The following is a 17241-nucleotide window of genomic DNA, read 5'->3' as shown; positions in this document are numbered from 1 at the left end:
GAATTATCTAAAATCTTGTGAATTTAAGTGACTTGCTCAGTGTCACACGTACAAAGCGAGTCAGTGATAAGATTTGAATCCAGATCATACTGACTATGAGACTGCCTATTCTGTCACTTTTCCTCCTCTCTCCTCTCTCTGTCTCTCTGTCTCTGTCTCTGTCACTCTCCCCCTTCCTTTCCCTTCCTTCCTTTCTCTCTCTCTCTCTCTCTCTCTCTCTCTCTCTCTCTCTCTCTCTCTCTCTTTCTCTCTCTCTCTCTCCCCCTCCATATATATGTATATATATAAGTTGATATTAGTTGTTCCTAAGCATAGAATAAAAAGATAGGCAGATAACTGGTAGACAAATAGAGGCATATTTGATGATTTGAGAGAGGAAAAGAGATCTACCTGCAGCACTTTTCACATAATATTATATAAGTAACCATCTATTTTACTATGCTAATAACTAACTCTGGATGCTCTGGTTGTATAACTGTTAGCAGAAACTCTTTACACTCCACTTCCAAGATGAACTCTAACTGATGTTATCCTTGTCTGAATGTTTTGTGTTTTTGTGAGTATTTGTTGATTTCCTCTAAGTTATCATTTTCCTTGGTTTATTATTGGGCAACATAAATTTCTGATAGTTTTAAAAAATTTCTTCTTCAATTATTGTGAATTCTTTTTGACGAAAAGTTTATTTTCTTTATCGTTTAAGAAAATTAGATTAACAATTAACTGTTTATTTAATTAGGTCCCTCCCCCCTCCCCCCCACCAAAGACCAGCTCCTAGTTTTATGTTATCAATTCAATAGGATCTTTTCTTTCAGTTTATCTCATGATTATCATTTTCTTTGATGCATTGAACTTTAGAAACATTTGAGATGATAGATGAATAAGAAAAGAAGGGAATTTATTTGTATTGTCAGCTATTGTGGGCATCTTTATAAAAACTGACTGTGTATTGGGAAATAAAAATCCTCAGCCTAAATTCAGAAAAGCAAATATGCTAAGCAAATCATTTACTGATCACAATACAATCTAAATAATTTTCAATAAAGAGCTTTTGAAAAAAATTCAAAATTCATTGGAGATAAATAATTTAATCTTAAAGAACCAGTGGTCAAAAACCAGTCCATAGAAACAATACAAAATTTCATCAAAAGTCAATTCTGCTTCTGCAAACTTATAACTCTGAAGAATTGTCCATTCAGATATGTGTACCACAGAGCTCACATGCATACCACAACATTTCCAAGTAAGAGTTTGAACTGGATTAAAATGTAATTGGAAAATACTTTAAATAAAAATACAAAGAACATTAATGTGTGACTCTCTAAGTCAACACGTGTCCTATAGGAATTTTTATGTGAGATTTAGCGGTCCCTGTCTCTATTTCATTTTGACCATTGGCCTAGAATACTGAGGTGTCAAGTGATTGATTCAGGGTCACACAACCAGAATGAGTCTTGAAGGCAGAACATGAAACCAGGTCTTTTTTGCTACAGAACTGATTCTGCATCCACTATGCCATGCATCCCCAACTATTGTATGTTTTTTGTAAAGGTGTACCCATTTTAGATTTTAGCAAATTTGGAAGTCAAAGATGGAAGCAATGAAATATAAGAATAAGATACCTTCAAGTGTAAATGAAGCATTCCATATATTTTATAGGGGACCTAAGGTTTTGCTTAGCATAATTGCATTTGAAAACCCCAGCAGAGACAATGACCTTGACTCTAGGAGCTTTATTACATTTTTCCCCAGCTACTCATTTAAATAGACTGAATAGCAATTTGGGATGCACGCCAGTCTTAGACTAAGAGTCTCTGAAATTGCTAAAATACCATAGTAGCACTCTAAGTGAAAGAGAAGACTAGACTTTAGCTAAAAGTTGTAGAGACCGTAACTACCCATCAAAGAATGAATTCAGGTAGTGTGATGTATCCATACATCCAGCAGAGATTCCAAATTGTCTGAGGAGATAATCCAACTGATGCCAAGCCGCACGTGTTTTATACCAATTATTCTTCCCATATATTGGAGTGAAGGCCTTTGATAAGAGTTAATTGAATCTACAAGCTGACTGTTTATGGGAAACACACCACTGAGGGTTTATGAACGATAGTGTTAGGAATATAACCTATATCAAATGTATTCTTAAGATCTGAGGCAGCGGTTGTCTTTTGACTGCCTACTCCACCATTATGAGTGCAAGTTTGAGGGAATATCCAAGAAAGAGTGTTACAGTTTTCCAGTATTGTACAGTATATTTGTATATCCATTTTTAGCTCTCTTCTTAGATTGTAAGGTCCAAGAGAATAGGAACTATATCATAATTATTGTTTTATCTCCTTCAGTATGAATAGTGCAGTAGTTTGCACATAGTAGTCATTAAATAAATGGGGAAATGAATAGACTCATGTATATTTTTATTGGTTTAAAATTATCTGTTACTTGGAAGGGGTGACATATTGCCTAATATTAACTCTAGTGGGTCTGTCTACTTAACAAATCTGTGAATTCCCACAGTCTCTATTTCTCTCCTGGTTCTGCTTCTGATTTTCTGAATTTTGATCCCATACTTATTCGGGATCTTCTTCTTCTATCTTCTACTCCTTTCCCCTGACCCCAACCATGCCCTTTAAACTCTCTTTGTGGGGTTGTTTTCTTTATTAGATTGTAAGCTCCTTGAAGGCAAAAACTGCCATTTTACTTGAACTTATATAACCAGCATTCAGTTCAGGTTTTTTTATGTATATAAAATGCTTAATAAATGCTTGTTGTTTTGTCTTTCTTTGCTTCTGCCTTCTACAATGTCTCTTGGCAATTTAGAAATGACCTTTTCTCTTCTAAGCCTGTGGCAGTAGAATACAAGCTCTGGTAGATCTTACATGCCAAGCTGGATAGGCTAGTAATGAGTTGTATCTTTGCCATACAGTCTAGCCAGGTTCAGATAAAATCAACACCAAATTGACCCTGGAAGGATTAGTTTTGAGGTCAGAACTCACCATGACTATTGATTAAAATGAGGAGGAACTATGTTAATGATAGAAGAGTATCATTAAGATAAAACCACTGATCAATCAGTCAATCATCAAGCATTAATTAAGCACTATCTATTTTCCTGGCCCTGGTCTGTGGTCTGTGACAGAGTGATGTATGAAAAGTTCCTTAGTCACTTCATAGAGGGAAGGTCTCTGAAGGAACAGGGCAAAATCAGACTTGGGAAGAAGGAGGAGAGATCTGGGTTGAAGGAAAGATCTGCAAGGGAGGCACTCAGGAAGCAGTGTGAGGGCAGTAGGTATAGTAAAAGGGAGCAAGAATTTTCAAGATTTGAAAAGAGGGATAATATTTGCCTGAGAATATGTTGATATACTGCTGTTTTGATATACCCTTTGTGTGTACTAATGACTTGTATTACTTCATTTTTATTTGCCAATTATAGACATAGGATAGAAATGGCTAAAGAGAGAAAGTAGGATTTATGTATGTATGTGGTAGAAAAAAAGAGGGAGAGAGAAGAAGGAAGAGGGAATGAGAGGGGGAAAAGAGAGAGAGGAATAAGAAAAGAGGGAGAGAGGTGGGAAAGAGAGGGGGGCAAAAGAGAAATAGGAAGAGGCAGAGGGAGAAAAAGGGAAAAGAGAAAGAGGAGAAAAGAAAAAATAAAGGGAGAGAGAAAAGGAGAGGGAGAGAAAGAAAAAAGGAAAGAAGTGAGGAATAGAGAAAAAGAGAGAAATAAGAAGAAAGAGAAAGAAGGGAGAGAGTAAAGGAGAGAGGGAAGAAGAGAAAAGTGGAGAGAAGGAAAAAGAGAAGGCAAGAGAAGGAAAAGAGAGAGAGGAGAGGAGGGAGAGAGAGAAGGAAAGACAAAAGAGAAGAAAGAGAGGGTCAAAGAAAAAAGTGAAGAGAAGGAAAAGAGAGAGGGAGAGTAAAAAGGAGAGGAAGGAAGAGAGAAAAAGAAGAGAATAAAAGAGAAAGGGAAAGAAACATGGAGAGAGAGAAGGGAGGGAGAGAGAAGGGAGAGAAACAGAGATAAGGGAGAGGAAAGGGATAAACAAAAGAAAGAGACATAGAGAGACAGGCAGAAAGAGAGAGAGACAGAGACAGACACACAGAGAGATTCAGGGAGAGAGAGAGAGAGAGAGAGAGAGAGAGAGGGAGAGAAAGAGAGAGAGACAGAAAGAGAGAGACACACAGAGAGAGACAGACAGACAGAGAGAAGGGGGAAAGGAGAGAGGAAAAGAGGGAGAGGAGGGAGGGAGGGAAAAAAGAGAGATAGAGAGAAAGAGAGAGAAGGAGAGAGAGAAACAGAGAGGGGTTGGGGGAAAAGAGAAGAGAAGAGATAAGAATAGAATATAGATGTCTTGATGGTTTAGGCAAATGGCTGTTTGGATAGTGATGGGGATTGGTGGAATGATCTCCCAAACTGTTCTTTTATGTTCATATTGGCAGGTTCATTTGTGTATAATGAACTGGAATAAGCTGGGAAATATTGCTCCTCATTGCTCTTTAGGACCTAGACTGATTCAATCTGGGGGGAAAGGAGTAGGTGCAGAGAGGGCAGGGAGAGTCATTCCCTCAGGCCTGAGCAATCTGGGGGACTGTGTTTCCTTCCTTTCCCTTCATCAGTATCAGCTCCCTCCCTGACACCCAAATCTAGCACAAGGTAATAGTTTTCGACGCCTTTCATTGAAATATAATAAAATATTTGCATGGAGTTATTAGATAAATAAGAGTTGACTGGAGGCAATGCTTATTTGGAAATGTGATATGAAAATTCATTTAAAATGAAAGAATGTGGAAGCTTAAGTTTATGGTAATGGATTGATTGCAGATAGTATCTAATAACTCCAAACAAATATATTTCAATCACAATATCCATCAGGCTGCTCTGCTGCTGCAGGAGGCGAGCAGGGTGATTGTGTGGCCGACCTCTTTTGCAGGCCAGATTAGAATTCATTAATTGCTGATATTGTGGCTTTACTTTTGTAATTAACAAACCCGTAATTTCCAGAGGCGAGTATTTGCTATTGTCTGAGATGAAGCCTGGGGGAGGAAGAGAGGAGTAAGCTACAGAGGTGGGGAGGGAGAGAACTTTCCTTTGTCTTTTGGATTGTCCATCTGGGTGAACTATAAGAGAAATTAGTGAAAGTGAGGGTCGCAGGGGCTGGAGAAATAACGTGGGCCCCCAGGAATTGGAGGGGCTGATTCAGCCCAGGGGCCCGAGTCCTTTCTCCGGGTCTCCTGTCTCCAGGAGACCACGAGAGCGGGTCACAAGCGGTTGTGGCACTCAGCTGGGGGAGGAAGAAGACAGAGGGTCAAAGAGACTTCATGGTTGATGAGTCACTGATGCGCCCCTTCCCTCCCTTGATAAACTGCAAAATCCATTTGTCCTTGGTCCCAGTGAATTCAAAGAGCCAATTGCTGTCATTTTCAGGGTGACAGTGGAGGTGCTGCAGAGAGAAGACTGCAGCCTATCTGAGGTCCTGGGATGTCGACCCCAGTGCGTGGATGACCCCTGGATGGGTGGGTTCATTTGTTTTGTTCCCTGCTCTATCTGCCTCTTTCCTTCTTAGGGAGAAAAATGGAAATAATTTATTTTGAAATGTGACATTTCCTAATCCGCTGTCCCAGCCTGGCTGACAGCAGGATTAGTGTGTGCCGAGATGCCGGCTGCTAGGTGCTATCTGGCCATATGGAGTCCCCTCCCATCAGGCTGTTGGAGCCAACGCCAGAGCAGTCCCCTCTCCTCCCCTCCCTATCCTGTCCACCCCGCCCCACGGGCTCAGACGGGCTCCAGCAGCAGCTGCCTCAGTTTGCACTCTAGCCTTAGCCCTAGCGGATAGATACCTTGCTTCTACAATGGTGTTAAAGCCTCAGTGTTCCTTCTATAGGGGAGGGGGCTCTGGACTTTGAGTCAGAAGACGGAGATTCTAATCTTCTTTCTGATACCCTGTGGTCTTGAGCAAAACCCTTTAACCTCTTGATACTCATTTTCAACTGACAGGGTTTGACTGGATGACTTCTAAGAATCTTCTGGCTTTGCCATTTTATGACTGTATGACATTATAATTCATTTTCCTCATTTGTAAAAAGAGGTGTTCAGATTTGATCTCTGCGGTCTCTTCAGCTTGGATATGCTTTAAGAAGACTATGGTTTTTAGTGAGTTGGATAATTGTCTCTCCTCTTTGCCTGGGGAGGGAAATTAGGGTCCTTAAGAGATATCTCCATCCTGATTAATGATTCCTGGTTTTGGATCCCATCGAAGGGTGTCCTTCCATCTAGTCAAGACCCTCCATTCAGGGTTGAATATCAGGCTCTTTTTCTTATTCCCCGGAGCTCCCGACCTCCACATTAGCATTCACAACCTTGGGCAGCAGCTACTTAGGCCAGAGAGACAGCTCCTTGGAAACACAATTGAAATATTTTTATAAATGACCAGTAGAGTTTGAGTGACATGCCCTTCTTAAGCTAAATAAAATTAAACCTAAACCTTCTAAAAAATACATGAGCCAAACATCCTCTCTACATTTCATTATGCAAATGCAGCTGTCCATTGCTGTACAAATTAGCCCTCCTTTTGAAATTTTTCTTCCCTTCTCTTTTCTTTCTTCAGATTTTGCTGGAAACTGCTTTTGTGTTTTTAGGCCGACAGCTGGAGTCTGGGGTGGGGAGAGGACCAACTCCTCTTGTTATGTTTCCTTCCCCCTTCTCCCTTCAATGCCCCAGCTCTCTCTGGGAAGAAGAAAAAGGAGAAAGGAAATCAATGCAGACGACTCTCATTCTTCTGTTCTGCCAAGCTGCTGCTGCTGGCTCTGACCAGGAGAGGTCAGCCTGGGGTTGGAAATGTTGGAATGGGGGCTTCTGAGCCCTGGGGTATCAGGAACCCCAGGGCTGGAGACAGGAACTAGAAGAGGTAGAAAATGGAATGAGCATCACGAGGATGGGTTGAAACCCAAAGCTTCTTGTCTCAGGTCCTGGGGGAGTATAAGATGAGTCTACCTGAGAAATGAACTGAAGAATAAAAATTAAATTCAGGGAGTCATCTGGATGTTTTGTCTAGCAGACTGAACATCACAATGCTGTTTTGTTGTGTGTGTTTTTTCCCTTTTCATCTGGATGTTGACATCTGTGACATCTGTGTGATGATATATATATATATATATATATATATATATATGTATATATATACATATATATATTAGGAATTGGTGATTATGATATGTGGAGGTGAGGAAACATACAGGCCACATTCAATAAATTTTTATGAAGCACCTACTATGTGCTTTAAATAACCATGCTGGGATGGCAGAGAGAGGATATTACAAAATTAATGCCCTTAAGGAATTTGCGTCCTGGTAATCAGGATACAGATACAATAACTACATGATACCTGTATTAGAGAGGGCTAAAGCAAGGACTATGTGAAGTCTCACATCAAAAGATTTTCCCTGAGAAAGTCTGGGAAAGCTTCATGGAGAAGATAGTGTTTGGACTGGGCTTTAAAGAATGGATAGACACTTAGGAGATTGAAAAAACAGTCAAGAGTCATTGGCTCTACCAATAACTTATTGTGGGACTTCTATGGGGTAGTTTCTTCATGTAGAAAATGGAGTAGGTAAGTTGAGTTCTATGTAAGATTCCTTCTGTCTCTCAAAAGCCTTTAATTCTATTAGTCTGTTTCCATCTAATGAGATTAAGGGCCTTGTCCTATGCTAGTAACCAGCTACTAACCAGTTTCACCCTCTGAAGATTTTCAATGAAAGTGGACTGAATTGAACTGTGTTAATATTTGTAGAGTCTCCTTCCTTCCTTCCTTTCCTATAGTCGATATTGTAGAGAGGAGGTGATAAAGAAAAGAATAAGGTTTCAGGGGAACTTTGAGAGCTCAACTTTTCACATACATCCTATGAAAGGAAGGGGGTTGACCTTCAAAAACTTTGAGAAGATTCTTGATGTTGTAAATTGCCTAGCTATAGATTTTTTGAAATCTCTCAGTGAGGAAGGGGCTGGATGATATAGTGACTACATCGGGGAAGGTGAATCACTGATTAAAACTCAACAGGAGTTAAATCCCAGGGAATTCAAAGCTAGAACGAACTGAAATCCAAGGTAAGAGTGCTGGCATAGGGACACCATTGTGAGAGGACAATGAATAGTGAGCCAAGGTTAGTATTATGTCTGGATCATACATAATTCAGGATGATAGTCTTTGTGATTGATAGACACTGATCCAAGTGCTAGATTGAGCCTGGGTGGTGAGGAGCTAATTCATTTAGAAATTAGGAAGTTTAATAACAGTCAGTGACATTATTGGCCAGGTACTCTTTTAGTTCTGAGTTCTTATAGCTTTTATGTGAATGGGAAGGGTACAAGATATACATACATATAATGAGGCAATGTAGTACAGTAGTGAATTAGCCTCAAATCAGGAAAATCTGGGTTCAGATCCTGCCTCTGACATGATTGGCTGTGTGACCACAAACTAGTTACTTGATCACTCAATGCCTCTAGGCAACTTTAAGACCATAAATTGCAAAGAAAGTTGCATTCTGCATTGGTTAAAAAACCCCAAAACTTTCCACACCAGGAGTCCTCCAGAATAAAGAAAGCACATATTTAATTAAAACATACACACACCCACACACCCACACACACACCAAAGAGTCCAAGGTGACTTGTTCAAGGTTCCACAGCTACTTAATGGTAGTTAGTTCAGTCCAGTCTGTCAACAAGAATTCATTAAATGCTTAATATTTCCCGGTCATTCTTGCTAAGTCCTGTGGATACAGCAGGAACTAAAACAACACCTTCCTTTAAAGTGCTCCCATGATAATAGGAGAGATAATATAGAAATTACTAGGCACAAACAAGATATAGAGTAAATAGAGAATATGAGAGGGGAAAGCTGTTGTAGTGGGGTGGGGATCAAGAAATCCGTTTGCAGAAAGTGGAATTTGAACTGATCTTTGAAGAAAGCTAGGAATATGAAGACATTAAGGTGAGGCATCAGAGTATTTCAGGCATGGGGGAAAGCCAAAGCCAAAGCATGGAAATGGGAGATGTAATATTATATTTGAGGAAATGTAAAGGGACTGGTATGTTGGACAGTAGAGGGAAATAGAATATAAAAATAGAAAGTACTTCTTAGAACTGCTGCATTATGTATCAGTCTCCTTAAACTGACCTGGGCTGGAAAAATTACTCACTGTGATTTAAAATTTTTTTTAATTTTCTGATCAGGACTTAGTCTAGAACATCTACATCTTTGTGGATATGTTGGAGGAGTATTTCATCCTGCTACTTTGCCATCTTGATACCACCCATATAGACTTTTCTTGAAGACTTAAAAATTTTTTTTATTGATATTTTCTGTTTTTCTGAATTTCTTCCCATTTAACTCCTCTTCCACTTCCCAGGTATTTTTCCCTTTTAAGGAAGATTTTTAAAAATAGAAAAAAGAAGAGAAAAAAGTGACCAAAGTCAGCCCAATTCATCAATAAATATGAGATTATAGCAATATTTCTCATCTGTGACTGTGAGGTGACACAGTGGATAGAATATTGTATTTAATGGTGTGATCTATGATGTGGGAATGGCATCAAATGATGTGGTTCGAGGACCAAAATAGTGTGGATGATGTAGACACCAGAGATGGTAGGCACCAAAAGTTGGGGTTCAGTCAATGTAAAGAATTCACAGTGGCCATCCTCTTTAGCAAAAGGTATATTTATTTAGGGGAAGAGGTTACAGACAAAATGAAAGGATACAGTAGATACTGGGAATGGTAAACATGAAATAGAATTGGGGGAACATATGAAAGACAAATTCCTGAAAGGGACATGGTACCCCAAAAGAGTTAGCTAATTATGAGGAGGAGAAGTGGAGTTGAGAAGCATAGTGGGATTAGGAGAGATACCATGTGGCATGGGGGAAGAGGAAAGACACCATGAGACAGAGTGCAGTGGGGAACTAACCCAAAGGAGGGCAGCAACCATGGGATGACCCATAACTAGATTTTATAGGGAAAATTTAACCTCAGGAAAATGACTGAGATTTTTGACAGAGCATGGCAAGGTGAAACTGATTGACAACAGTGGGTCTCAGGGGTTTGATATAACTTGGATTTCTTAACTGATCTTTATCCAAGCCTTCTCACAGCACAGCCACGGGATCAATTCCTCTGCTAATCACAGTTAACACTGAAGACCTCATCTTTGGAATTCAGAAGGCTTATCTTCATGAATTCAAACCTGGTTTCAGAAGCTTACGACATACTAGCTGTGTGACCCTAGGCAAGTCACTTAACCCTGTCTGTTTCAGTTCATCATGCATAAAATGAGGAAAAGGAAATGGCAAAACTCTAGTTTCTTTGCCAATAAAAACCCAAATGGGATCATGAAGAGTTTGCAAGAACTGAACAACAGTAGCATAAATTCTCATCTGTGGATCATCCCCCTATCTTTGCAAAAAAGTAGGGAGAGATATCTATTATTATATCTTCTTTAGGGCCAAGTTTGCTCTTCATCATTTTTCAGTATTCATTTTCAACTGTTTTGTGGTGGTTCTTTCTGTTTGCATTTTTGTAGTCATTGTGATATAATATAGGAATGATTTTATGGTCCCCTGATTTTAAGGGAGCTTCTATTCTAACAATAAGTCAGACATCCTAAATCTTCTGGCTTTGGAGTCTGCTTCAGGGACTTCCCACACTCCCAATCCAAGAACAACAATCTGTCTGATTCTGAATAGACCACTCCTCAATTCATTGCTGATTGATAATCTGGTCAAAGAACACCAAATTCCAGAGACTACTCCCTGCCCCTACCTATGGGTGATAAAATTAGCTTGTCAATGATAGAAAGCTGGATAAATGTGTCTCCCTTGCTCCTGTTTCTTTGCTAATTTCCTTTGGAACTTAGCCCACTTGTAATGGTGTTACAATTACAATAAAATTTTGCCCCTTGACTAGGAAATGGGTTCAAGCTTGCAAATTCTTTTGAGACATCTTATGACACTGGTCTGTGACCCCAAACTTTTGGGGTCCCCTTTCCCAACCTTAATAATTGTACATATAGTATTTCTGGCTCTGTGTACTTCATTATGTGTCTATCCATGTAAACCTTTCCATGTTTCTCGGTATTCATCATGTTCATTTTTGCTTACATCACAGCAATATTTCATTATGCTTATGTACCACAATTTGTTTGGCTATTCCTTTATTTGTGGACGTTGACTCTTTGTTGTATATGGAATCTTATTGGTGAGGATGCTGGTAGCCAGTGATCTCCTTGGGAGTATATGACTAATAATGAAACCTCTAACCAAAAGAGTGTTTCCAGTTTAGTAGCTTTATTTGCAAAATTCCAAATTCTTTCCAGAATAGTTGTGCAAATTTCCAGATCCACTAATAATGCATCATTATGTCTGTCTTTCCACAACCTCTCTAACATTGTCTGTTTCCATTTTTTGTCTTCTTTGTTGACTGTGACATGGAACCTCAGGGTTGTTTTGATTTTCATTTTTCTTATAAATGATTTGGAGAATTCTTTCATGTGGTTTTTAATAGTTTGAATTCTTCTGAAAACTGCTTGTTCATACCCTTGTCTAATGGGGAATGACTTTTGGTCTTATATATTTCTGTTAGTTGTCTGTAAATCTTGGATTCCAAACTCTTATCGAGGATATTTGCTACAAAGCTTTTTCTCCCAGTTGACCTCTCCTTTTCTCATCCTAGATACAATTTTAATTTTTTGTAAACTTGAAAAGAAAGAGAGTACATTTGTGTGTGTGTGTGTGTGTGTGTGTGTGTGTATACACACACAAACATGAATACACATTAATATATATACATACATATGAGTAAAACTGTAAATTCTCAAGTGCTATATCAGTTCAGCTATTGTTCAAAAATAGCCATAAATAACATTCATATCTTGCTTTATAGTTTGCAAAGCATGTTTCATATATTACATTATTTCATTTAAATCTTATAGCCATTCTGTGAAAGTAGATATTTCTAATATTATTATCTATTTTACAGCTGTGGAAACTTATATTTGAGAGATTGAGGCAGCTCAGAGAGACTCACACAGCTAGTGTCAGGGGCAGGATTTGAATTGAGTCTCTACTGACTACAAGCTCAGCACCATATTCACTGTTGTTCTTCACCCTTTGTTTTTGAAGAGGATCAATAACATCACTGGGTGGTGTCTTGACTCAAGTGTGAATCAGATTTAAGTGAGGCAGAGTTGCACAGTCAACTCTACTCTTCCTTACTGACTCATTGAAGTCCAGTGGCAAGACAAAAATCTGGAAGACTGGAAGGGCCCAGGATTTTGTAGATGACTTTGGTGTCTTTGATATCTGACCAAGCTCTAAGTGCTCCATGTAGCCTGCTTCTTCAGCCCTCTTCATAGAGAAACAGAAAGGGCTATTTGCTAACAAACAGAGATATTTGCAGGAATAGATAAGTATGTGGGTAACTGTTCTTGTTCCCGCCTGCTCTCTTGGGGTGTCATAGAATTATATTAGAGCTAGAATGGATTTTAGAGATCATCTTGCCCTAACAATTTACTTGGCAGAATCAGGTTTTCTGACTCCTCCTCTAATATTCTTTCCACAATTGAATCCCTTTCCAATCTGCTTCAAGCTGACTCCAGCTTTTGTTTCATTTTCTTGCTGGTCATTGGGAATGTCTTCTTTTTCTGGGAGAGCTAGTATGGTATAGTGGATAAAGGGCTAACTTTGGAACCAAAGAAGATTTGAGTTCAAATCTTACCTTTGACATATTTTGGCTGTATGACTCTGGGTAAATCTCAGCACCTGGTACGTGGTAAGTACTAAATAAGTGCTAGTTGATTGACATGCTCCAGGAAGCTTCTAAAAACTATAAATTGCAGAGTTGCTTACCTTCATGGATAGAGGAAGTTTTCTCATTTGAGACTTCCCTTCACTAATGAAATCACAGGTCTGAAATTTATCTTCTTTGACCTTCTCAGGACAAGTGGAAAGGGGTAGGGGGAGAATGAGTTATATTTCCCCTTTGTTTAGAGGCTAGTGGGTTTGGTTTGGGAGCATCTGTACCCAGGGAAACAGTCAAAGCTGGTTCTTACTCACGTGGTTGCCAGGAGCGGGTTGCCATGCCATCCAGCTGTGTGAATTTGCAGCCCAACCACTCAGGCAGGAGATGGGAGCCCTGCTCACCCTCCCTTTCATGGGGCTGTAATTGCAAATCATGACTGGGGAGCCTGTGTGGTGGAGGTGGGGTGGATGGGATGAATGGGGTGGGTGAGGAAAGGACTTGTTCCTTTCTGTTCCAGCTCTGCTAACCTGCTTAGCTGGTCTAGATCTAAGGCTGGGGGGAACTAGGGAGTGGCCCCCTTTCCTATTTTGCATAATGCTATCTGCATTTGACTTTCATGCCATTGTCATGCTAAAACGCAAAGAAATTCTTAGATGTTGTTTGTTCATTTCCTTACAAATATGTTAAAGTACAAGGGTAGAAAAAAAAGGCAAGTTAAAATGACCTAATCCAACTTCTTTCATTTTTCATTTTAGCAAATGGAGGCATGGAAAAGTGAGATGCTTTTCCCAAGGTCACCCTGTTAGTGAGTGACAAAGCCAAGACCTGGATTTCCTTAGTTACAGGGCAATGCTCTTTCCATTCACCAAGGGTTTTTAACCTTTTTTTGAATTATGGACTCCTTTGGCAGTCTAATGAAGCCTATGGATAGATCTCTTCTCAGAATAATGTTTTTAAGTGCATAATATAAAATACTCAGAATTACAAAAGAAACCAACTATATTATAATAGAATTATCAAAGTATTAAAACAGCAACAACTCCATAGACACCAGGTTAAGGACCCCTGAATTATACAATTGGCCTTTCAAGTCTCTATTACTTTGTATTAGCTTCAACTGAGTCAAGTTATGGAAAAAACAATCCTGCCTGCTCTCTTTCTTAGGATAGCAGATCTTCCCTGAAATGGAGCTCAGCTGTTTTTCTGCATTTGGTTCCTTCTATCCTTGAGTTATGAAACTTTCAGGGCTCAGAGATCTGTGGAGAGAAAAAGCCCTTTCCCAAATATCTATGGAACCTAAACCAGCCCTGCGTTGCAGAGAGACTGTCTTTGTGTGAGAATTCTATTTGGAGGATAGCACTTGTGGCTTCTAATTGGCCATAAATTCTTCAGCCCATTAAAGCTGAGTAATAGATGAAAACCAAAATAAGACATCTGAGTCCAGGTGTGAGAATGAGAAAAAGAAGAGAAAGGGTATATATTTATTAGGTGATGTGGAAAAGGTCCCAGGCTAGTCATTAGAAATACAGAGACAAAAAATAAATAGTTTCTGCCCTCCAGGAATTTACTGTAAGATACAACTTATACATAGGAAAAACAACAACTGTAAATTGATTAAGAAGATCCCCCTCTCTATTAACTGAAGTGATGGGGAAGGCTTCATAGAGGAGGTGACTCCTAAACAGAACCTTGAAGGAAGAAAAAGTTTTGAGAGACAGAAACTAGGAGGGAACGTATTCTAGGCACGAGGGCTAGTTAGTGAGAAGGCACAGGTAGCAGATGGAGTGTTGAGTTCTGGAGATATCTTGTAGACCAGCTTGGATGGATTATAAAGTATATTAAGGAGAATAATATGAAATAATGTTGGAAAGGTAAGTTAAAGGCAGATTGTGGATGGACTTAAATGCCAAGCTGAAGAGTTTTTATTTTATCCTAACAGCAACAGTCAGTCCATTGAACATTTGTGAGAAAGAGACTGACATGATCAGACCTGTGCCCTGGGAAGATTATTCTAGCAGCTCTGAGGAGGATGGATTGGAGAGGAGAGACTAGAAGGAAAGACCCATTAGGAAGCTATTACTGGCACCATTGGTAAAGATGGCTATGTGAAAGGTTACATCTGAGTCCAGCTGCTCTAAGAAACTCACCAACAGAGTTGTAAAGGGTACTAGATAAGGCAATGATGAGTAAAACAAAAGGGAAAAACATTGGTAGACTCATCTAGTTCAGGAAGCCTGAGGACATTCTAGTTGGGAGAAGACAGGAGGACTTGCAGCCAGAGTGGCAGAACTCAGGGAAGAATAGCAAAGGCAATTCTGAACAGGTTGCTGTCCAAGTTGACAAGAAACTTGGAAAGTGAATGCTTACTTAGGGGTCATCCAAGAGGTTCAGTTGAGAATCTCTTCCTACGCTGTATCAGATAAAACCAGCTTTTGTAGCTCATTGCATAAGTAGAAAGAGAGGGAACTCACATGGAGTTGAGAGCAACTCTCCAAGAGGGCTGAAATCATTTTCATCTCCAGTCTTTGGGCAGAGCACATTGGGAACAAAGCCAACTGCTGATTGGTGATTTCACAGGGTGAAGGAGAAGTTATTAGCTATGGAAAAGATGCAATGAAGGTTTGAACAAGAATGGTGATTATGTGAATAAAGAGAGGAAGACTGATATGATAAGGAGTGTGGAAGGGGAAATCTATAGATCTTGGTTATTAATCAAATATAGGAATAGGATGAAGAGAAGAGGGAGTAGAAAAGGATGTGGATGCATCCAATAGCAGTAGGGAAGTTTGGAGTCTCAAGTTTTTTGGGGAAATGAAGTTTAGTTTTGGCCATGTTAAATTTGAGATGCCTATGGGACATTTTGGTAAAGACATCATGCTTCTGCTGATATGGCACACAGCTCCAAAATTCCATCTTCCACTCAGCTATCCAAATAATATTCCTAAAGTACAGACTTGACCATTGGATGAGGGAGGTTCAAGTTGTGTCCCCACTCATCCCTTCGTCCTCATTTACATAGGCTTCTGCTTGCCTACTCAGATTATGTGAGATTATTGACTTTGAACAGAGCAGAATGGTAGAGTTAGAAGTCAGATTGCAAAAGTTAGAGAAGTAACTACATAGTAAGGAACTGGAAGCTACAAGTGTAGATTATACTTTCTCACAGTTTGTCAGTGAAAGGGAGAGATAGAGGATGAGAATTTAAAAGGATGGTAGAAAGTTTTTGAAGAGTAAGATCTGAGCATGCTTGCTGGTTGCAGGGATATTGCACACACATACACACACACACACACACACACACACACACGTATACACCATATCAGAGACAGACAGAGAGAGAGAAAGACAGAGAGAGAGAGAGAGAGAGAGAGAGAGAGAGAAGAGAGAGAGAGAGAGAGAGAAAGAGAGAGAGAGAGAGAGAGAGGGAGAGAGAGAGAGGGAGGGAGAGAAAGAAAGAGAGAGAGAGAGACCTAAACAGAGAGACAGAGAGAGTGGGAGAAAGAGGAAGGGGAGAGAAGGAGGGAAGGGGAGAAATAGAGAGAGAGAGACAGGCAGAAACAGTGCCATGGAGACAAACACACAGAGAAAGGACACACACACACACACACACACACACACACACACACACACACACATTCAGACAGAGAAAGAGAAGAGTAGGTTTAGATTAGAGCCTTGAGGGAACACCCATAGATAGAGGATGTGATATGGATGAGGAACTAGCAGTCAGACTGATGGGAGAAAAACCAAGGATATTGTCATGAATACCCAGGATGGAGAGAATAAACAGTCAATCAGTCAATCAACAATTATTTGTTAAAATCTTACCTATGTATCAAGGACTGTGCTAAACTCTGGGGATACAAAGAGAAGTAAGACAGTCCCAGTTCTTAAGAACTTGCAGTCTAATGGAGAAACCTCGAGGAAGAGAGGGTGGCTAACAGTGTTAAATGTAGCAGATGGGTCAAGTAGGGTATGGGTGGCCCTGGTAGCTTGAGGACAGAAATTTGCAGTGACTTTCTGTTTATATTTCCTCCAGGGATGTGATAGGTGATCACGGAATAATCACAGCAGGGAGTAGTTCTAGTTGGCATGATTGTGTCTTGAAAAAAGGAACAGAGAAACTAACTTGGAGTTGGAGGGGAGACTCATGTTTGATAATAAGGACAATGAGGCACATGATTCAATGATGGAAGATGATGTATAATTGAACTGTTGAACTTTAGGGTCAAAATTCCAAAGGAAAATAAATGAGTAGAGAAGGAGTGATAGTTTAGGACAGGAAAGGATATTGAAATGGAAGAAGAGGTTTTAAGAGGATGTGATAGAGGAACACATGGAAAAGCAAAAGATTATGATTATGAGTTTGAATTCAAGACTTCAGGATCATAGAGGTAAAATATAGAATCTAAGTGATGAATTGGAGATGTAGGTCCTAGGATTTGAAGATACT

Source organism: Antechinus flavipes, chromosome 3, assembly GCF_016432865.1.
Source record: "Antechinus flavipes isolate AdamAnt ecotype Samford, QLD, Australia chromosome 3, AdamAnt_v2, whole genome shotgun sequence".
NCBI classification, from domain to species: Eukaryota; Metazoa; Chordata; class Mammalia; order Dasyuromorphia; family Dasyuridae; genus Antechinus; species Antechinus flavipes.
This window is presented reverse-complemented; position numbering follows the sequence as displayed.